At 42.7% G+C, this 10,364-nt stretch overlaps 1 protein-coding gene across 6 annotated transcripts in view; it reads left to right on the top strand.

Moving 5' to 3' along the window:
* Nucleotides 1-10,364, top strand: part of palm1a (paralemmin 1a) — a 266,525-nt gene that overhangs the window by 106,473 nt on the left and 149,688 nt on the right. The window lies entirely within an intron of this gene.

Here is a 10,364-nt window from a genome sequence, read left to right as displayed (position 1 = left end):
ATCTAATCTAATCTAATCTAATCTAATCTAATCTTTTTAAACGATTCCCTCCTCAGCTGACACCCCCCTCCCACCCCACCCACACCCAAAATGCAGCCCAATAAACTGATGCCACAACTGGAAACGATGTTCCTCTCTCTCTTCTCGACAGTTCCCAACATCTGAAATGATTAATCAGGGAATACTGGCCATTGTCAGTTACCCAATGTCCTGAACCGTCTCTCCCACTTCCAAAACCAGCTGTCTCAGTACAGACTGAGGGTGGTTCTGGTTCAGCCCATGGAGAATGGTAATCAATATGAGAACCATTTAATCCTGGCTTTTGGCCAGAGGATGACATGAGTTTGACTGATCACCCCACTCAATGAAAGTACTTTGATCAACAATCTCCATCTTCTCCTATATCTGCTTCCAACAGAACTCCATTTCGAAGATAGAGTGTCCCCTCCAGATGTTGTAATATCTCACCTGTATAAGTAATAGGCTGTGAATGAATAAATGAAACTTGGCTTTAATTGCTGGCTGGGATGTGAGTCTGGATTATCGTTTAAACTGCCTGTGGAATGGGATGGATCAAACTGGTAACTGATACGTTTACTCTCCATGACGACATGGACCTTATCCTACATCTACCCATCCAGCAACATCCCACTCGATTTTGGGACATGCGTCTCCTGATTGGTTGTTACAAGATGCATGATGAGCTGGTCAGTGCATCCCTTTCACCTCTCCTTCCCATCGCCCATTCCCTTCCCCTCCTTTTCAATCTGCTACTGGGCCAAGGTTTGAGAAGAGCTGCACAACCTCACATAAGGGTCCACTTTCACACTTGGGAGAGATAGTGTTGGGCAGTGGAAGAGCACTGGACTCCAGGGAGGGTGGGGGAACTGGATTTTCTATGGGGTTTTGGGGATATAACCAAGCCCAATGCTGTCCTTCATTGATGTCTATCAGCAAATTCCAGCAGTGATCATTGGATCATTGGAAGTATATTAGTAATTACAATGCATCACAATAATAAGCCCCTACTAAAATATATATGTATTGTTACCATTAATAGAATTGATCTTAATATCCAGGGCATGTGGTGGGAGCAGAGACCTCTGGAATCAGTTTGGAATTCTGCCCAGCCAATGCTACTGCATTTGTACATTAGCAAATCCCAGCAGGACTGGTAATGGACACCTCATAGAACATAGAACATTACAGCGCAGTACAGGCCCTTTGGCCCTCAAATGTTGCACCGCCCTGTGGAACCAATCTCAAGTCTATCTATTCTAAACTGTTCCATTTTCATCCACATGTCTATCCAATGACCATTTAAAAGTCATTAAGGTTGGTGAGTTTACTACTGTTACAGGTAGTGCGTTCCATGCTACTATCTCTGACGTCTGTCATAAATCTAACACCCCTCAATTTAAAGTTATGTTCTATCTTGCTAACCATCACCATCGGAGGAAAAAGGCTCTCCCTGTCCACCTTATCTAACCCTCTGATTATCTTATATGTTTCAATTAATTCACCTCTCAACCTTCTTCTCTCGAATGAAAACAGCTTCAAGTTCCTTAGCCTTTCCTCATAAAACCTTCCCTCCATATCAGATAACATTCCAGTAAATCTCTTCTGGACCCTCTCCAAAGCTTCCACTTTCTTCTTATAATGCAGTGACCAGAACTGTATGCAATACTCCAAGTGCAGCCGCACCAGAGTTTTGTACAGCTGCAGCATGACCTCGTGACTCCGAAACTCAATCCCTCTACCAATAAAAGCTAACACACCATATGCCTTCTTAACAACCCTATCAACCTGAGTGGTAATTTTCAGAGATCTATGTACATGGACAGCAAGACCTCTTTGCTCATCTACACTACCCAGAGTGCTCATTAGTGCTCTTTCCAAAGTGAATCACCTCACACTTTTCCACATTAAACTCCATTTGCCACCTCTTAGCCAGCTCTGCAGTTACCTATGTCCCTCTGTAACCTGCAACATCCTTCCACATTATTCACAACACCACCGACCTTAATGTCATCTGTGAATTTACTTACCCATCCTTCTACGCCCTCATCCAGGTTATTTACAAAAATGGCAAACAGCAGTACTCCCAAAACAGATCCTTGCAGCACATCATTTCATAACTGAACTCCAGGATGACCATTTCCCATTTACCATCACCCTCTGTTGTTTGACAACAAACCAATTTCTGATCCAAACTGCTAAGTTGCCCTCAATCCCATGCCTCTGTATTTTGTGAAATAGGCTACCATGGGGAACCTTTTCAAAAGCCTCACTGAAATCCATATGCACCATATCAACCGCTTTACCCTCATCCACCTGTTTGGTCACCTTCTCAAAGATCTCAAAAGGTTTGTGAGGCACGAATTACCTTCACAAAACCGTGTTGACTACCCTTAATCAACTTATTCCTCTCTAGACGATTATAAATCCTATCTCTTATAACCTTTTCTAACAGTTTACCCACAAGTAAGGCTCACTGGTCTATAATTACCAGGGTTGTCTCTACTCCCCTTCTTGAACAAGGGGACAATATTTGCTATCCTCCGGTCTTCTGGTACTATTCCTGTAGACAATGACAAAATAAAGATCAAAGCCAAAAGCTCTGCAATCTCCTCCCTGGCTTCCCAGAGAATCCTAGGATAAATCCCATCCGGCCCAGCAGACTTATCTATTTTCACACTTTCCAGAATTGTTAACACCTCCTCCTTATGAACTTCAATCCTGTCTTGTCTCGTAGCCTGTATCTCAGTATTCTCCTCAACAACATTGTCTTTTTCCAGTCTGAATATTGATGAAAAATATTCATTTAACACTTTCCACTTTCCACAGACCCCACACACAACTTCCCACTACTACCCTTGATTGGCCCTAATCTTAGAGGAGAAAGTGAGGACTGCAGATGCTGGAGATCAGAGCTGAAAATGTGTTGCTGGAAAAGTGCAGCAGGTCAGGCAGCATCCAAGGAGCTGGAGAATCGACGTTTCGGGCATAAGCCCGTTTCCTGAAGAAGGGCTTATGCCCGAAACGTCGATTCTCCTGCTCCTTGGATGCTGCCTGACCTGCTGCACTTTTCCAGCAACACATTTTCAGCGCTTGGCCCTAATCTTACTCTGATCATTCTTTTATTTCTGATATACCTGTAAAAAACTTCAGGGTTTTCCTTGATCATAGCTGCCAAATACTTCTCATGTCCCCTCCTGGCTCTTAGCTCTTTCTTTAGGTCTTTCCTGGCGAGCACATAACTCTCAAGCACCCTGAATCTTCATACCTCATCCTAATATAAGCCTCTTCTTCCTTTTGACAAGAGATTCAACTTCTTTAGTAAACCACGGCTCCCTCACTTGACCACTTCCTCCCTGTCTGACAGGTACATACTTATCAAGGATACGCAGTAGCTGTTCCTTGAACAAGCTCCACATTTTAATTGTGTCCATCCCCTGCAGTTTCCTTCCCCATCCTATGCAACCTAAACCTTGCCTAATCGCATCATAATTGCCTTTCCCCCAGCAATAACTCTTGCCCTGCATTATATACCTATCCCTTTCCATCACTAAAGTGAACATGACCGAATTGTGATCACTACCTCCAAATCTAACACCTGGCCGGTTTCATTACCCAGTACCAAATCCACTGTGGCCTCACCCCTTGTTGACCTGTTTATGTACCATGTCAAGAAACCATTCTGCACATATTGGACAAAAACTGACACATATAAAGTACTCGAACTATCATGTTTCTAGTCAATATTTGGAAAATTAAAGTCCCCTATAACAACTGCCCTGTTACTCTCACTCCTATCCATCTTTGCTATTCTTTCTGCTACATCCCTAGAACAATTCAGAGGCCTCCAGAAAACTCCCACAAGCGTGACTTCTCCTTTTCTGTTTCTAACCTCAGCCAATACTACTTAATTAGATGAGTCCTCAAACGTCCTTTCGGCCACCGTAATAATGTCCTTGCCTAACAATGCCACACCCCCACACCCCTTTACCATCTTCACTGTTCTTACTGAAACATCTAAACCCCAGAATCTGCAACAACCATTCCTGTCCCAGTCTATCCATGTCTCTGAAATGGCCACAATATTGCAACATCAAGGTCCCAGGTACAAACCCATGCTGATGTTCATCCACCTTATTCCGGATGCTCCTGGTGTTGAAGTAGACACACTTCAAACCACCTTCCTGCATGCTGGTCAACTCTTGCGACCTTGAAACCTTATTTCTGACCTCACTACTCTCAACCTCCTGAACACTGGAACTACAATTCAGGTTCATACACACAGGCACACTCGCACACAGACATGCACACAGAAACACAAACATGCACATAGGAACATACACACAGACACAGATGTGCACACACACAATGTCCCTGTGGCAACTGCTTGGTACTGCCAATCCTCTGGTCTCAGAGCAGTGTTCCCGTTGAGGTAAATGATAGTCTCAGTGCTTTCCTTCTATCTTGACGGACCCATGAGTATTAGCATGTAGGTAGACTGCCTGATCTCTTGAAAGCTTCTTATTTCAGATTCATCATCTATTACTGTGAATAATTTTAATTTTAGCAGCATGATTTGATCTTTTTCTTCAAAAGTAAAGGCTAATATAAAATATTCATTTGCTATTTCTACTGTACATTGAACATTCCGTCTAAGTCAGTCTTTGCGAATCTCTTAATGATATAACATGTCTGTTGGGTTTCTGGTGTTTAATGCAGTTAGAAAAGTTCTTTTTTCTCAGGCTATCGCTGTTGTGCACGATCCCTTTTCCTGTTAACCTTTTTGCAGATTTAACAGCGACCTTTGTTTCCTTTTATTGTGTGTGGAACCTCCTTGTGTTTTCCTGGGAATTATCTACTTCTAATCTGTGAAAATGTTTTCGTTTGAGAAATAATTGTCTTTGTTCATAACCAGCCAGACAGCTTTGTTAATAATTACCACGCAGCCTATGCAATGGAGGGATGTATATGAGTTCCACGTGCTTCAATTCATACATAACGTCAGAGAGATCTACAGCCAGAATAAAGCCCTTTGGCCCATCAGCCACCTAAGTATTCCAATTCAATACTTAGCCCATAGTCTTGCCTGCCTTGACATTATAAGTGCATATCTAAATACTTATAGTGTCACAGATCCAACCAGTCCATGCTGAACATAATCCCAAACTAAACGAGTCCCACTTGCCTGCTCCAGGCCCATATCCCTCCAAACATTTTCCACTCATTTACTTATCCAAGCGTCTTCAAACATTGTAACTGTGCCTCTGGAAGTTCATTCCACACACAAACCACTCCAAAATATTGCCCTCATGTCTTATTTAAATCTTTCTCCTCTCACCTTAGAAATATTCCTCCTAGTCTTGAAATCTCTGACCCAAGGGAAAAGATATCTGCCACTCACCTTATCCATACCCCTCATGATTTTATAAACCTCTGTAAGGTCACCCCTCAACCACATACACGCCAATGAAAAAAGTCCCAACTTATCCAGCCTCTCCTTATAACTCAAATGCTCCATTCCGGCAACATCCTGGTAAATCTCTGCTGAACTCTCTACAGCTTAATAATATCCTTCCTACAACAGGGTGAGCAGAACTAGACGCAGTACTCCAGAAGAGGCCTCAGCAACCTCCTGTATAACCTCAACATGACATCACAACTCCTATACCCAAAAGTCTGACTAATGAAGGTTAGCGTACTAAATGCCTTCTTAACCTGTCTACATGTGACACAATCTTCAAAGAATTGTGTACCTAAACCCGTACCTCTCTCTTTTATACCCAAGGCTCTACTTTTAATTCAAAGTCCTGCCTTTTGTTGTTTTACCAAAATACATTACCTCACATTTATCAAATTGAACTTCATCAGCCATGCCTTAGCCCATTGACCCAACTGATCAATTGTTTTGAAGGTTTCTGCCTTAGTGGCAGTGAGTTCTGGATTCCCACCACCCTCTGAGTGAAAAGGTTTCTCCTCACATCATCAGGAAACCTCCTGCCCTTTCCCTTACCTCTGTTATTGCCATGAACATTATTTCCAGGTATCTCTCTAGTCTTTCTCCATAACTGAGGCTCCTGGTAAAAGGGATGAATCTTATGGGGTTTCTCTCCTCTGAATACAGAGTTCGGTCACCTGCACCATGTCATGATCACCAGAACCAGACACCGCTCTCAATTAGTGACAAGAGTTTGGGAAGATGGGGCCTGATGGTAATTACTAGTCATCCAGAAACCTCGATTTTACTTAGCCATGGGTTCAAATCCCACAATAGCTGTGGGTTTAATTTGAATTTGGTTAATAAATTTGGAATATTAAGATAACCTCAGTAATGGTGACTGCTTTAAAAAAATGCTCTATCAGTTCACTCATGTTGTTTCTAGAGGGAAACCTACCATCCTGGCCTACATGTAACACCAGAGCCACAACAATATGCTTGACTCTTAACTTCTCATTGAACTGACATAGTGACTGCTCAGTTCAAAGGCAGTTGGGGATGAGCAACAAATCCTGGCACATCTGATGAAAGAATAAAGATGAGGGTTAGATCAGAAACCTATTCCCATTTTCAATGGTACAGGAGGACAAGGTCATTGAGTTGGAAATGGCAAAGTGAAAACTGAAATCAGATAAACTATTTGAGTGCTATGTTCTTCTGAAATGTGAAAAGTGCTGGTACGAGCCCTAATATTTCATTCAATGCTGAGAATTTTCTGACATAATGTATATCAATCACCCTTCATAAATGAGTCTTCAAGCAAGCTTTGAAAGATTTGAGACTCTTAAGCTGAAAGGCTTCTTTCAACCTTTTGTTGAGCAGACTGCATTGCAGAAAGAACTGAAATACAGATTAAAGGAGCATGCTCATCACACCGACACACCAGTTTACTCAGTTGCCAAATTGCTAGTGTACGGAACAGAGCAGTGCCAACAGCATTTGGCCAATATCTGATATTGGGACCTGCCCCCTCAGCCTTCCCCCTGAGAGTGGAAGACAATGGTGAACGGCCAAGAGAATTGGCTCAGGGTGAAGCCGACAATAAGTTAATGACCTGAGCTCAAAAGGAATGGTATCATCAAATCAGCTTTGTTTCAAGGTGGGCCAGTGGTCCCACACAGTGAAAGATGCCTCAACAGAGGCTGGTACTACTTTTACTTCATGGCCACCAGTGCTGAAACCATTGTCCCACGTTTGTTGCTCTAAAGAAGATTCTCCTCACCAGCATCCTCTCCTCCACCCTGAATAAGCTCCGTAAGTGTCGGAGTCACAATTCAGCCCCTCAATTCTGCTCCGTTCTTCCAGCAGGTCATGGTTAATTGACACCTTGAAACCAATTCACAGATTTGTTGTGATGCAGAAGGAGGCACTAAACCCATCTTTGTGACACCAACTCTTGGGCTGAGTCATTTACTGCTGTTCTTCTGCCTTACCCTCACCCCCAAAACCTTGAATCTTGTTTCTTTTTAAATGTGGGCAGCAAGGTGGCACAATGGTTAGCACTGCTGCCTCACAGCATCAGAGACCCATGTTCGGTTCCCGCCTCAGGTGACTGATTGTGTGGAGTTTGCACATTCTCCCCGTGTCTGCATGGGTTTCCTCCAACAATCCAAAGATGTGCAGGTTAGGTGAATTGGCCATGCTAAACTGCCTGTAGTGTTAGGTGAAGGGGTAAATGTAGGGGAATGGTTCTGGGTGGGTTGCGCGTCGGTGTGGGCTTGTTGGGCCGAAGGGCCTGTTTCCATGCTGTCAATAATCTAATCTAAAAGGCCAATTCCCTTTTGAATGCCTCAGCTGAACACTGTCCACAGGAAAACTTTAACTGTTTAGGAAAATTAGTTTTCATTCATCTGATCTGATATTATTATTCAATGTTTTTTTGATTTGATTTTTTAATGTCACATGCACCTGGGTATAGTGAAAACTTTTGTTTTGCATGTAGTACAGGCAGATCATACCATACCAAAGTGCATTAGGGTAATAGAACAGAACAAGGAATACTGTGTTGCAGCTGCAGAGGAAGAGTGAGTTCATCATTAAATTTAAAATTTGAGAAGTCTGTTCAGAAGTCTAACAACAGTAGGGAAGAAGCTGCTCCTGAATCTGTTGGTACATATCGATGGCCATCATAGTATATCAATGACATTAGGTTCTGTGTCCTCTCATTCTTGATCCCTGATCCTATATACTCTGTCCTGACCTACCAAAGATTTTGAACACCTCAATCAGATCTCCTCTCAAACCTTCTTCTCTCCAAGGAAGTTGGTCCTAACTTCTCCAAACCTCTACCTCAGATCCTCATCTCTGAAACCATTTTTGCAAATCCTTTTATAACCTTACACATTTTGGCTCCATGACATTAACTAACCAGCTCCGTTAATCACAGTCTGGAAAGCTCCAGTTATTCCCTAGTATCCAAATACCTTTGGGAGAGTGAGTTCCAGGTTTTTACATCAAGTCAGAAAGTGCTTCTTGTTTTCCAACCCGGATGACCTACCTCTAAAGTTAAGTTGGTGAGCTGGCCGCTGAATTTTCCAACACTGGGCAACCCCACATTGGCACGATGAAATGGGATGTACCCATGGCCTCCAGTTCCACTTTGATGCCCAGTTGATCATAAAATTGTCAATCAAACACAGCCAATGAGCATCTCACTGAAAAAAAACCTTTAATATTGCTCAAATAAGCAGATAGATATTGAAAACTGACATCATAGAATGTAATAAAACTGTCACTGAAATGCTACCTGTGAAATGGAGAGGTGGCTGTGTAGTGACAAAATCACCGACGAATAATCCAGAATCCCATGCTAATGTTCTGGGGTATGGGTTTGAATCTCACCTTGGTGAAATCTGAGTTCAATAAATTCTGAAATTAAAAACTGAATCTAATGATGACCACTGTTCATTTACATAAAAACCCATCTGGTTTACTAATGTCCTTTAAGGAGGGAAATCTGCCACTCTTAACTAGCCTGACCTACATGTGACTCATAGCATTATGGTTTACTCTTAATTGCCTCTGAAATAGCTTTGCAAACCATTTAGTTTGAGTGCAGTTGGGGATGAGCAATAAATGCTGGCCAAGTCAGTGAAAGCCATGTCTCATAAATGAATTATTTCCTAAATTCCATTGAAGAAACTTTGACCTTAGTTAAAACTACACACAACTAATTAAAACAGACTTCAACAGTAATAAACCTGTCAATCAAACAAAGCCAGCAGTCCCCTTTACAATGGTGTCAGCAAACACCTGCCTGACTGAGTCTTTATAGAATCATAGAATCCCTACAGTGTAATTAGAGGCCATTCAGCCCATTGAGTCTGCATTGACCTTCTGAAGGGCAACCCACCCAGACCCACTCCTAAGCTATTAGTCAGTTCACTAAGTATTCACGATGGGGATCATCTTGCATTTTTCTCCTGGATATTGAGAATGATGGATCAAGGAACATAGCACATCAGAGCAGGAGTAGACCACACTGCCTATCGGGCTTCCCTCACCATTCAGTGCAATCCTAGCTAATTGAAGAATTCATTGTATTTTACCCACCCCAGCCCCATAAGCTTGGATACTCTAGTCAGCAGAAATCTATCAGTCTCAACTTTAACCATATTCAACAATTCAGCTTCCATAGATTGCTGGGAGAGAATGGCAAAGATTTACAACACTGAGTAAGAGGAATTCTTCTCATTTCAGACTGAAGTGTCACTCCCCTTATCCTTACCTAGTGTCCCTCGATTTTAGACTCAGCAACCTGGAGTACATAGAACATAGAACATAGAACAATACAGCACAGAACAGGCCCTTCGGCCCACGATGTTGTGCCGAACTTCTAACCTAGATTAAGTACCCATCCATGTACCTATCCAAATGCCGCTTAAAGGTCGCCAATGATTCCGACTCTACCACTCCCACGGGCAGCGCATTCCATGCCCCCACCACTCTCTGGGTAAAGAACCCACCCCTGACATCTCCCCTATACCTTCCACCCTTCACCTTAAATTTATGTCCCCTTGTAACACTCTGTTGTACCCAGGGAAAAAGTTTCTGACTGTCTACTCTATCTATTCCTCTGATCATCTTATAAACCTCTATCAAGTCACCCCTCATCCTACGCCGTACCAACGAGAAAAGGCCGAGAACTCTCAACCTATCCTCGTACGACTTCCTCTCCATTCCAGGCAACATCCTGGTAAATCTTCTCTGCACCCTCTCCAAAGCTTCCACATCTTTCCTAAAGTGAGGCAACCAGAACTGCACACAGTACTCCAAATGTGGCCTAAACAAAGTCCTGTACAGCTGCAACATCACTTAACGACTCTTGAATTCAATCCCTCTGCTAACGAAC

The sequence above is a fragment of the Chiloscyllium plagiosum genome, chromosome 48, assembly GCF_004010195.1.
Source record: "Chiloscyllium plagiosum isolate BGI_BamShark_2017 chromosome 48, ASM401019v2, whole genome shotgun sequence".
Lineage (NCBI taxonomy): Eukaryota > Metazoa > Chordata > Chondrichthyes > Orectolobiformes > Hemiscylliidae > Chiloscyllium > Chiloscyllium plagiosum.
The sequence above is the reverse complement of the archived record's forward strand: the minus strand, read 5'-3'. Positions and strand labels throughout refer to the sequence as shown.